General features: G+C 46.3%; 1 protein-coding gene across 5 annotated transcripts in view; it reads right to left on the bottom strand.

Moving 5' to 3' along the window:
* ncapd3 (non-SMC condensin II complex, subunit D3) overlaps positions 1-12084 on the bottom strand; it is a 66248-nt gene that overhangs the window by 30060 nt on the left and 24104 nt on the right. The gene's annotated exons all lie outside the window — the stretch shown is intronic.

Below are 12084 nucleotides of genomic sequence, written 5' to 3'. Positions count from 1 at the left end.
CATCAGGGCAGGACTCTGATCAGACATGCAAAGTTTCATTCAGATTGGAGCATGTACAGGAGAGTTAGATAGCACTTCCTGTTTCATGGCAAAGGATCAATATTTTTAGGCGCTGCATGGCCACACTCTTTGACTTATTAAAAAACTTTGGTAACTTTTCATCAGGAGGGACTATTGCATATGCTGGCTAAACAGTCACGGTGCTCAGACCCTAACAATAATAATAATTCCTTGCATTACAATATTACTGATTAAAGCTGCAAGCAGTGTTGAAGGGGTCCTCGCATCCTTGCTGGTCCGTGATTTCAAGCATGTCTATCAGGTGATCCTGTGACAGAGTGTATTTTGGCCCATGAATGTGATGCGGGCTGGCTTCTGTGCACAAAGTTAAATTTCAGGAAGACTGGAGCATTTGCAGTGGGTTTATACATCAGATTTGTTTTATGATGAAGTTCTAATATTTAAATGGTTTCCATTGTTGTGCTGTTTGACTTTTGTGACAGAATTTTATAAGTTTTTAATTTCATGTGTGTTGTTTGTATTGTGTAATGTCTTCTGCAGTATTTAATGATAATGTGTGTGACGGAGCGCCTCTAAATGCCCCGTCACTCTTAAGCCCTGTGCGCCTTTTCTCCTCTCGGCGGCTCCGGGGGGGGAGGGGGGGGCGGGGTGCAGGAGCGCGCCGCGCTCCATTGTTCTCACAGCGCGCGCTGAGAAACTGTTTGCCGAGATCGCCCACATGTTCCCCGGCCCTGGACTCATAAACTGCCCTTCATAATCCTCCCCATATCTGGACTCACTTCTTCCCGGTTGTAACGCGTCGAGGGTGCACACTCGGTGCCTACACGTCTCCTCTCACCAAACACACCCGGACAATAACACTCACCTCTCAATGACTGTGCAGCCTCTGTGTCGTGGGCCAAACAGAGGCGCTTCCGGCTGTGGGATAAATGGGGCAAGTGGCGCGCAATGAGGCCACCACGTGACCGGGACTTTCCCATTTTCCGGTTCTGTAGTTATTTTGTGGTTTATTATGTTTTCAGAGTTGTTTCAGTTACCTTAAGTTGGGTAATTTGTTTGTGTAATTTTGGTTTAATTGTATTATGGATTTTGTTCTTCCTTATGGTTATTTTTGCCTTTTCTTATTTACCCCCCCCCACAAGTAACTTTTGGTTTGCCCGGGGGAGGGGCTAGGGGGGTATATATAGGGGCCCTGAGTTGAACAGAGGGAGAGTTGGTGCTGGAGGTTCTCTTGGTGATGTGGCTGCCTGCTGAAAGTTTTCAAGCTCTTTGTAAATACTTCTGTTTTTTTTCCTGCTGTGTCCACCAGTTTGTTTGTTTTTTTGCACTGTAAATATTTATATACACTTTTAAAGGATTTGGTGCAAATAAAAGAATTCACTCTTTTTGGGACTCTTCGGCCTTGCCATCATTTTTATAACTTTTTTAAACGAACCTGTGACATTTGGTGTCAGAAGTGGGATGGCTGGTCAAAGGAAGAGACGCTCTCAGCAGAGAAAAATGGAAGAAGAGGAACTTGCATCCGAAGAAGCATCTGAAATGGCCCAACCCATGAGTGAGTTCCTGGGGCTCATGAAAGACTATGATCGGGCAACAGAAGAAAGAGGAGGGGCTCCTGGCAGCAATGAGAGGACTCCAAGCTTCTTTGCCTGCTTCTCAGCCACAGCAAGCCCAAGCAGCCGAGCAGAGACCTGGGGTATCCAATCCAGCACCAGAAGGGGCAGCGTCGCCGTCTGCAGAGTCGATGCTGAGCCTTAGGGGTCTACCTACTCCCGCTCCACGTCAGCGTCGTAGCTCCCCCATAGCCACACCTGAGTCTCGTGGGGGCGGTGGAGAGGAACATTCCCGTGCAGACGCCCGACCCTATGGGGACCCAAAGATCCCTCAGTATGTCAATGGAGAGGACATTGAAAATTACCTCCTGCGCTTTGAACGCATTGCCAAGACGTGGGCATGGCCACAGGAGGAGTGGGCCTGTCGCCTGGTGCCATTACTCAGTGGGAAGGCACTGGAGGCCTACACAGCGATGGACGAAGAGAGGGCCCACCTGTACCCCGACCTGAGGGCGGCGCTGCTGGCTAAATTTGACATCTCGCCAGAGACGTATCGTCAGCAGTTCCGGTACAGCGCGGTTCCACCTGGAGAGAACCCAACGGAGACGTACCACCGCTTAAAGGGGCTCTATCGCCGATGGATCCGTCCGGAGCAGCACACGAAGGAGCAGATTGGTGAGCAGATCATCCTGGAGCAGCTGCTGCGTGTCCTTCCTGCCGACATCCGCACCTGGGTGAAGGAGCACGAGCCTGCAGATGGGCTAGCTGCATCCAAGCTAGCGCTGCAGTACATCAATGCGCGGAAAGGAGGCCCAGCCGCACACCCAGGAGGTCCCAGTCGTCAGCTTTTGTCACAGCCCAGGCCAGCAGTGAGATCCGGTTACCAGCCCCCTGGAGACTTCAACACAGCACCCAATCAGCGTGGGCCCAGTAAGGAGCTAATCTGTTTCTACTGCCAGCAGCCAGGCCACAAAGCATCCTTGTGCCCCGTCAGAAAAGCTAAACTTACGGGTGCCTGTTACACTCCACGTGCTGAAGCTGTAAATGCTGTAGGGAGACGGCAGCGTTTTAAGGACATTACCGTTAATGGCCAGCCTGTGACTGCTCTCCTTGACTCTGGCAGCTTCCTAACCCTAGTCCGGAGGGACTTGGTGCCAACTGGGATGGTGGATTTTAGCAGACAGGAAGACATTTTGTGTGTGCATGGAGACCGACATGCCTACCCCACAGCTGATTTGACTGTTGGAGTGAATGGACAGGCCTACTTGCTAACTGTGGGGGTGGTGGAAAAGCTGCCTGTTGCTGCCATCTTGGGGTGGGACTTACCTGTGCTGCTGGATGTACTGCTAGAAAAGGAGGGCAAGGACACAGACTGTGAAAAGGGCGTGTTAGGTCCTGTGATCACCCGGGCTCAGGCTAAAGCAGGGGTGACGTCTAAACCAAAGCTAACCTGTGAGCCTCAGACAGAGCCATTTTCCACCCTGGATGATAGTCTGTTCTTTACATGAGTACGAAGGGCCCACGGAAGTCTCGCCGACAGCGGCGCTTTGAAAAGGGTCTGAAATCCAGGGAGCCAGACTGTAATGAGGGGCTTATAAAGGACAGGTGGGAAGTGCCAGAGGACATTGGGGCCGTGCAAAGGGAGGATGCGTCTCTCAAGCCTTTACTTGACAAGGTGGTTGGGGGGCTGGACTCTGCTAAAGGGGACAGGGAATATTTTGTTCTTGAGAAGGATGTCCTGTATGCAGTGGCTGACGGTGTCAAGCGCCTCGTGGTTCCTGTGTCCTGTCGGCCTATGATTTTGCACTTGGCACACTCCTTGCCTTGGGCAGGTCATCTGGGCCGCAATAAGACTTTTTTGCGAATGTCGTCCTGGTTCTGTTGGCCCTCCATGTACGCAGATGTACAAATGTATTGTAAGACCTGTCCCATCTGCCAAAAGACTTCCTATGTGCGCCAATCAGATCGTGCTTACCTCCAACCAATGCCCGTGATCTCCACCCCATTCCGGCGTATAGCCATGGACATTGTAGGACCTTTGGTCAAAAGCAGTCGGGGTCACCAGTATATTTTAGTGCTTTCAGACTACGCTACACGGTTCCCCGAGGCCTTCCCCTTGCACACCGTCACTGCCCCTGCTGTGCTGCGTTGTCTGGTGCAATTGTTTTCCAGGGTTGGAATCCCGGACGAGATTGTGACGGACCAGGGGACCAACTTCACCTCCCGACTTCTTCAGCTCTTCCATCGCCAGCTGGGGATTTCGCCGCTGAAGACTATGCCTTACCACCCGCAGACAGACGGCTTGGTCGAACGGTTCAACCAAACCCTCAAGAAGATGCTGCAGAAGTTCGTGGCCGATACGGGGCGGGATTGGGATAGATGGCTGCCTTTCCTGCTGTTTGCGTACTGTGAGGTGCCGCAAGCCTCAACTGGTTTCTCCCCGTTCGAGCTGCTCTACGGCTGGGATGTCCAGGGGCCGTTGGACCTGCTGCGAAAGGGCTGGGAAGCTCCTTCCTCCACAACCAGTGATCGAACTGTGGTCCAATACGTGCTCGAGATGCGGGACCGGTTGGCGCTGTACCGTGACGAAGCAGAGATTAACCTTTGCAAGGCCCAGCAGTCCCAGAAGGCGTGGTACGACCGTCAGGCCCGACATCGAGAGTTCCATCCCGGCCAGAAGGTCCTGCTCCTGTTGCCATCCTCCACCAGTAAGCTGCTCGCCAAGTGGCAGGGCCCATACACAGTCCTTCGGAAGATGGGTCCAGTGACTTACGAGATCCACCATCCAGACAAGAAGAAGACAAAGCAGACCTATCACATAAACCTGCTGAATGAGTGGAAGGAGGCTCCTGTCCCGTGTCCAGTGACGTCCTTGTTGGTGGCCGAGGTGGACAGTGAAGGGGAGGAGGCGTCCGTTGCAGCCAGCTTCCACCAGCCTGTCGAACCTGCCCTTGACCACCTCTCTGCTGTCCAGTCCATCCAGCTCGGGGAGGTATTCCAGCGTGTGTCCAAGTTGTTTGCCGCCAACCCAGGGAGGACTGTCCTGGTCGAATACGTCATCCGCCTGAAAGAGAGAGGGCCAATCCGCCAGCGGTCCTATCGGGTGCCACAACATCTCGTGGAGAAGCTCCTGAAGGAAGTGGAGGAGATGCAGCGTCTCGGGGTGATTGAGCCATCCCAGTCCGAGTGGTGCAGCCCGGTGGTCATCGTGATGAAGAAGGACGGCTCACTTCGCATTTGCATTGACTTCCGGAAGCTCAACGCCATGTCAGAGTTCGATGCCTACCCGATGCCCCAGATCGATGATCTCCTGGAGAAGATTGGGCGGGCCAAGTTCATCACCACCCTCGACCTCTGCAAGGGCTACTGGCAGGTGCCCCTGGAAGAGTCCAGTCACCCTTACACGGCCTTCCAGACACCTGCAAGCCTCTTCCAGTTCACGGTGATGCCTTTCGGTCTCCACGGAGCACCTGCCACCTTCCAGAGGTTGATGGACCGGGTCCTGCAGGGGTGTGGGGACTGCAGTGCCGCCTACCTGGACGATGTGGTCATCTTCAGCAACACCTGGGAGGAGCATCTGCAGCACCTGGAGCGGGTCTTGAGCCAGATCCAGCAGGCCGGCCTGACACTCAATCCTGCCAAGTGTCAGTGGGCCAAAGAAGAAGCGAGGTACCTAGGCTACAGGCTTGGACACGGCGAAGTCCGACCGCAGATGGACAAGGTGGAGGCCATCCGCAGCTGCCCGCGGCCCCGCACGAAGAAGGAGGTGAGGTCCTTCCTGGGCCTGGCCGGCTGGTACTGGTTTGTCCCGCAGTTCGCCACCATTGCTGCTCCGCTGACTGCGCTGACTGCGAAGGACCAGAGGAATCCTGTCGCCTGGAGCGAGGACTGCGAGACCGCCTTCGAGACCCTGAAGACCCACCTGTGTTCCTCACCCGTGCTGAGGAGTCCTGACTTCAACCAGAGGTTCCTGGTCCAGACCGACGCGTCCGCCGTGGGACTGGGAGCTGTCCTGGCCCAGGGTCCGCCAGGAGAGGAACGTCCGGTTCTTTACATGAGCCAAAAGCTGCTGCCCCGTGAGACCCGGTACTCTACTGTCGAGAAGGAGGGCCTCGCGATCAAGTGGGCTCTGGAGAGCTTGCGGTACTACCTGTTGGGGAGGGAGTTCGACCTGGAGACCGACCACCGGGCTCTGACATGGATGAACTCTATGAAAGACCACAACAGTCGTCTCACCTGGTGGTACCTCGCCCTTCAGCCGTTCCAGTTCCAGATCCGTCACCGAGCCGGCAGGACCAACGTCGTGGCGGACTATCTCTCCAGGTTGCCGCACATCGCCAACCTCGGGGAGGAGAGGGATAATGTGACGGAGCGCCTCTAAATGCCCCGTCACTCTTAAACCCTGTGCGCCTTTTCTCCTCTCGGCGGCTCCGGGGGGGGGGGGGGGGGGGTGCAGGAGCGCGCCATGCTCCATTGTTCTCACAGCGCGCGCTGAGAAACTGTTTGCCGAGATCGCCCACACGTTCCCCGGCCCTGGACTCATAAACTGCCCTTCATAATCCTCCCCATATCTGGACTCACTTCTTCCCGGTTGTAACGCGTTGAGGGTGCACACTCGGCGCCTACACGTCTCCCCTCACCAAACACACCCGGACAATAACACTCACCTCTCAATGACTGTGCAGCCTCTGTGTCATGGGCCAAACAGAGGCGCTTCCGGCTGTGGGATAAATGGGGCAAGTGGCGCGCAATGAGGCCACCACGTGACCGGGACTTTCCCATTTTCCGGTTCTGTAGTTATTTTGTGGTTTATTATGTTTTCAGAGTTGTTTCAGTTACCTTAAGTTGGGTAATTTGTTTGTGAAATTTTGGTTTAATTGTATTATGGATTTTGTTCTTCCTTATGGTTATTTTTGCCTTTTCTTATTTACCCCCCCCTTACAAGTAACTTTTGGTTTGCCCGGGGGAGGGGCTAGGGGGGTATATATAGGGGCCCTGAGTTGAACAGAGGGAGAGTTGGTGCTGGAGGTTCTCTTGGTGATGTGGCTGCCTGCTGAAAGTTTTCAAGCTCTTTGTAAATACTTCTGTTTTTTTTCCTGCTTTGTCCACCAGTTTTGTTTTTTTTTTTGCACTGTAAATATTTATATACACTTTTAAAGGATTTGGTGCAAATAAAAGAATTCACTGTTTTTGGGACTCTTCGGCCTTGCCATCATTTTTATAACTTTTTTAACGAACCCGTGACAATGTGCTTCATATGGGGTTGGTATATGTGATTTTGTTCATATTTTAACAGTAGCAGATTTGGAGATTATAACAAGCTTGAACTGTTGTCTTTTTGCAGTGATGACAATATTGCAAAGCACAAAATATTGTGTATTGTAATGTGGCCTTGTTTTACATTTTTGTATTGTGTTGTTTTAAGTAGTAGTGTTCATATTGTTTCAACATGTGTCTGTTTATTGTACATATTTAACTGTTGCATTTGTAGGTGTGTGATTGCGTTAATCTGTACATGTTGTAATAAATGTGACCTTTATTTCTGCAGCAGTGTTGTAGGTGTTTGTATTGTGAATTATGTAAAATAAATATCAAATAGATATAGATGTTTTACCATAGTTTAAAATGATATTTGAATAGCAGTTTTTGAATCAATTTTACAGTTGATAAAATGGTGTTTCTTATTTGTAATAGTATCAATATAAAGTATCAATATGAAAATAAAACTAATTGAAGAAGTTGTTTTTGTGGTGTTGATCAGTTAATGATAATTTAACTCTAGGCATAGATATTTTGTGGTTAAGTTAGTTAAATCTATGAAGTTAACAAAAACTGGTTTTAGTTTGTGTTCCAATATATATTTAGTACTAGTATTTCAGTGGTAATATACCATTAGTGCAAAGTTTCTAATCATTGTTCATTCATTGGTTTCTATTCATTTTATATATTGCTTATTAACGTATTAATGAATTTATGGAATTATGTTGTAAACAAAAAGGTGTGAATTTTTATTATTAATCTATAATGTAGTATGTTATAGAAAAAATAATAGTAGTGAATGAGGAGTTGTGTTCAAACCTGTGATTGTATTAATCATGGTGTAAATTACAATTTTGTGTAGGTTATTTGATGTCAAGAAATTGTACTCAAGTTATTTATTTAAAAAGTAGATAAAGTTATATGAAGTTCATTTGCATAAGTAGATCATAAAGTGTTTACTGTGTATATGTTTAGTATACATGTGTATTTTTTCTAATGTAGTGGGAGTATACATTTAAGTGTAAGTGTCTTTCTGTGCTTGTGTGTATCGCTCTGCGTGTGTGTCTGTCTTTGCGTGTGTGCCTGTTTGCGTGTGTTTTTTGCGTGTGTGTGTGTGCTTGTTTGCGCTTCTGTATTTCTTTGTGTGTGTTTCTGTGTGTGTGTCTTCCTGCATGTCTATGTCTTTGGGTGTGTGTCGGCTCTGCGTGTGTGTATATGCCTGTGTGTGCCTGTGTAGGTGTGTGTGTGTGTGTGTGTGTGTGTGTGTGTGTGTGTGTGTGTGTGTGTGTGTGTGTGTGTGTGTGTTTGAGTGTGTGCTTGTGTCTGTATGTCTGTGTCTGTTTCTCTGTGTGTGATATGTTATGAAGTTTTAGCTGAATGGATATTTTATGTGTGAAACATAGACACACATAATAGACATTAATAGAATGAATGTCTATTAACAGTTGTATTTATAGATGACAGATGCCAAGTTTAAGGCATGGTTTGGAAACAACATTTAGAAAATATGACACATGCTTTCTGACTTTGGAGTGCAGTACATGTGCAATTATTCGTGAAAATGAGCATTTTGCCATTTTTGATTCTCATGCACGTAATATGGATGGGATGGATGAACGTGGCCTGAGTGTTGTGGTGTATCACAGTAGCCTTGAAAAGGTTTTTGAGCATGTATGTAGATTAGCAACTGGGCTCATAGTAAGAAGGAAACTGTTTGAGATTGCAGGTGTGTGTGTCATTGACAAAACAAATAGTCAGGAAGGTTGTAAGCAGCCAATGTCAACGCATGTCGGTCCATCAAAAAGGCAAAGAATTTGTGATGTAAGTGAAAGTGATGTTGTTTTTGTGAGTCTTTCAACTCAAAAGCTTCAGTTCAATCCTCTTAGTAATGTGGTAGCAGAAGCTTTAGGTTCACATTTGAACATAGAATCAGTCAAAGTTGCAGTAGCATACAATGAAGTAGGTGAGTTAGCCATACCATGTCAGAATGAAGAAATAGTTGGTGATGGAAGTTGTTTCTTCAGAGCAGTCAGTCAGGCTTTGAGTGGTACACAGGAGTATCACCCAGTTATTTGACAAGCAGTGGTCGAGCAACTGGCAAGTAATGCTGTTGCATATAGTAGTCTTTTTGAGAAGTGAGTATTTGTCAGTGATGGAGTATATTAGAATATCTAAAATGGCTCATGTTTGCACTTGGGCCACAGAAGTAGAGATTCAGGCAACAGCAGCTTGTTTAGGGGAAAATGTATTTATGTTTTGTGGTGACCATCGGCTTGAATATAGATGCAAAAATACATTGTTAACAGATTAAGGAGTATATTTGGAGAACTGCTATGGTAACCATTATGAGACTGTTGTTTGTGTACAACGACTTCAAATGTATGGTTGCTATGGTTACTGCAATGTGAATTTGGGCCATTTTAGAGTGTCCCAATTCAGACAGCAGGATAGGGAGAAAGATGTTGCTGGTATCAAAAGTTGTATTGCAGATGTAGGTTGTGTTGCAGATCTTAATAAAGATGAAGTAGCAGAGCAACATCAGCATTTAATACATCTGTACAGGCCATGGATCGTGTGGCAGTGTTGAGTGCTGTCAGCAAAAAGTCATTTACATTTAGTCAGTTGTGTAATGATGTAGCAAAATCACTATGTAAAAAGTTCAATGTTGAGTTTACAAAGGTAGATGGCACCAGTAATGGCAGAGTGTGGGCCTTTAGGTCCAATTTGTACGACAATTAAAGTTGTAGAGGACAGTAATAGTTTCTTTAGAGCAGTAGCTCAAGTGATTGCTGGTTGTCAAAATGGACACGGCAAGATAAGGCGTATTGTAGTTAAATATATAGAGAGTGATGGTGACAAGCATGTGAAGTTTGAGGGAACGGTACAGTTGTATGTCAGAGTATATTCAGAAGACAAATGAAATATGTAGGACACTGTGCTTCTGACATTGAATTTAGGGCTAAAGCTAATGTGCTTGGAGTTGATGTCTTTGTTTATATGGAAGGAAAATGGGTAAAGTATAGTTGCATGAATGCAATGTCGACAGATCAAGATATATTTGAAAAATGTAAACAATACTTTTGAGCCAGTTGTTTGTGTGCAACATGGTAATGACCAAGGTTGCTTTAATTTGTGCAGAGTATGTAATTCATCAGGCATGGAATATAGGCATCAAAGGAAAGCGAAGAATGTGTTCAAAGAGCAGTTTGAAAGCAATAGGCAGGATGAGCATTTGTTAAAGTATCTGAAAAAGAAAAGGAATTTTCAATGGAAGATTGTATATAAAGACAATAAAGTGTTTAGGGAGGAAGCCAAAGAAAGAAACAAAAGGACATATAAGGAAAAACAGCTGCATCGGGACAATGTTAGGGCAAGGAGTTTACGGTCATATAAAGAAAATCTGAAGCATAGGGAGACAGTTAAGAAAAGGAGTAAGGAAAGGTATTTGCGTATGTATGAGGAGAATGTTCTTTTTAGAGAGAAATGTAAGGCAAGGAGTATCCGGAATTATCAAATGAATGTGTTGCATAGGCAGCAAGTAAAGCAGAGGAGTCAAAAAAAATATGAATTCATTGAAGAACACCGGCAGAATGTAAAAGCCAGGAGTCGCAGCTAGGATTGTGTAAATGTAGAGCACCAGCAGAATGTAAAAGCCAGGAGTCGCATCAAGTATCGTGTAAATGTAGAGCATCGGCAGAATGTAAATGCTGAGAGTAAAAGAAAGTATTCTGTCAATCTAGAGCACCAACAGAATGTAAAAGCTGAGTAAAAGAAAGTATCGTGTAAATCTAGAGCACAGGCAGAATGTAAAAGCTGAGAGTATAAGGAAGTATTATACAGATCCTGAGCATAAGAAGTGTGTTTTAGCCAGTAACACACAGAGGATGAAACTAAAGGAGAAATCAGAGCAGTTTGATTTAGTCATGAAACAGTTCTTAGAGAAGGTAAAAGACGGTCCAGATTTTTCTATGTTGCATTTGCTGTAGATTGTTGTTCTGACACCAGGTTTTACAGTGTAAGAGAGACAATTATAATAACAGGAAAGATGTTGCTGCAGTTGCAGATTTATGCATTATTGAAGCTTATCTCCACAAATGTAATGATTGTGTAATGCCGTGTCAGTGGTTGAATACAGCTCGAGCTCAGAGTTGTGGATCTGTTACACATGTAATGACAAGGTCAGTAGAGGTGAAATGCCAGCTGAATGTGCAGTCAACAAATTGGGTGTTGATCCTATTCCCCCAGAATTGGCATGTTTAAATAGCGTTGAGCAACATTTAATTGCATTACATATTCCATTTCTGAAAATGTTGGCTTTACCTAAAGGTGGCCAAAATGGGGTACAATCACGTGTGTCCCAGCAAATATTGTACAGACCAACAATTTGCTGCCTCCAGACCCAAGTATGGAGGGCTCATTGTTGCCTGTGAAACTGAAGTGTAAATGAACATATAAAGGACATTATGAGTACCAGTTTGTTGACTCCATGCACATACGGCAGGCATTGCAGTATTTGAAAAGTGTGAATAGGTATTATGCAGAAGTTGAATTCAATGATGAATGGCTCAATGTGTTTTGTAGGGAAGAAGAGAGTGAAGTTGTTCCACGGCAGACTGAAGAAGCAGTAGATGTTGAAGAATCTGATGATAATGATGATGAGCTTTTACACAATAGGCAGCAGCACTGTATGTTTCAGGTTACGTGTCATGCCCTTTGACACTGGTCAGGAAGCACTGGACCAATATTTTGTTGATGTATTGAATCTGGCCCCAGCAGAAGGAAATAATCCTGTTAAATTACTCTCTGATCGGGACAATGAAGTCAAATGCTTCCCAGTGTTGTTTCCGCAAGGCTGTAACACATATCATGAAAGCAGGCTGCATTGCTTGACATTGTCGCGTTACTTTAATAATCGAATATGGCATGCTGATGGTAGGTTTGCATGGAATGTTGAGTATATCTTTTTTGCCCAACACTTGTCTGAAGTAGAACAGGTAGAAATAGAACAGCAAATGTATCAATAGCATTAATGAAAGGAAAAGGAGGTAGTAAGACCCACAAAATGGGTAAAGACAAAGTGAACGAAGACTCCTTGAAGAAATTGTTGGAGTTTGATGATGGTTATAGGTTTCTGAAACCTATAAGAGATACCCCAGCAATTTGGCAGGCAACACAGTATGACCTGCTGGCATGTGTGCATCAGCTTGGTATAGCCACATGGTTTTCTTCATTTTCATCTGCTGACCTGCGC

The sequence above is a fragment of the Amphiprion ocellaris genome, chromosome 16 (genome assembly GCF_022539595.1).
Source record: "Amphiprion ocellaris isolate individual 3 ecotype Okinawa chromosome 16, ASM2253959v1, whole genome shotgun sequence".
In the NCBI taxonomy this organism is placed as follows: domain Eukaryota; kingdom Metazoa; phylum Chordata; class Actinopteri; family Pomacentridae; genus Amphiprion; species Amphiprion ocellaris.
The sequence above is the reverse complement of the archived record's forward strand: the minus strand, read 5'-3'. Positions and strand labels throughout refer to the sequence as shown.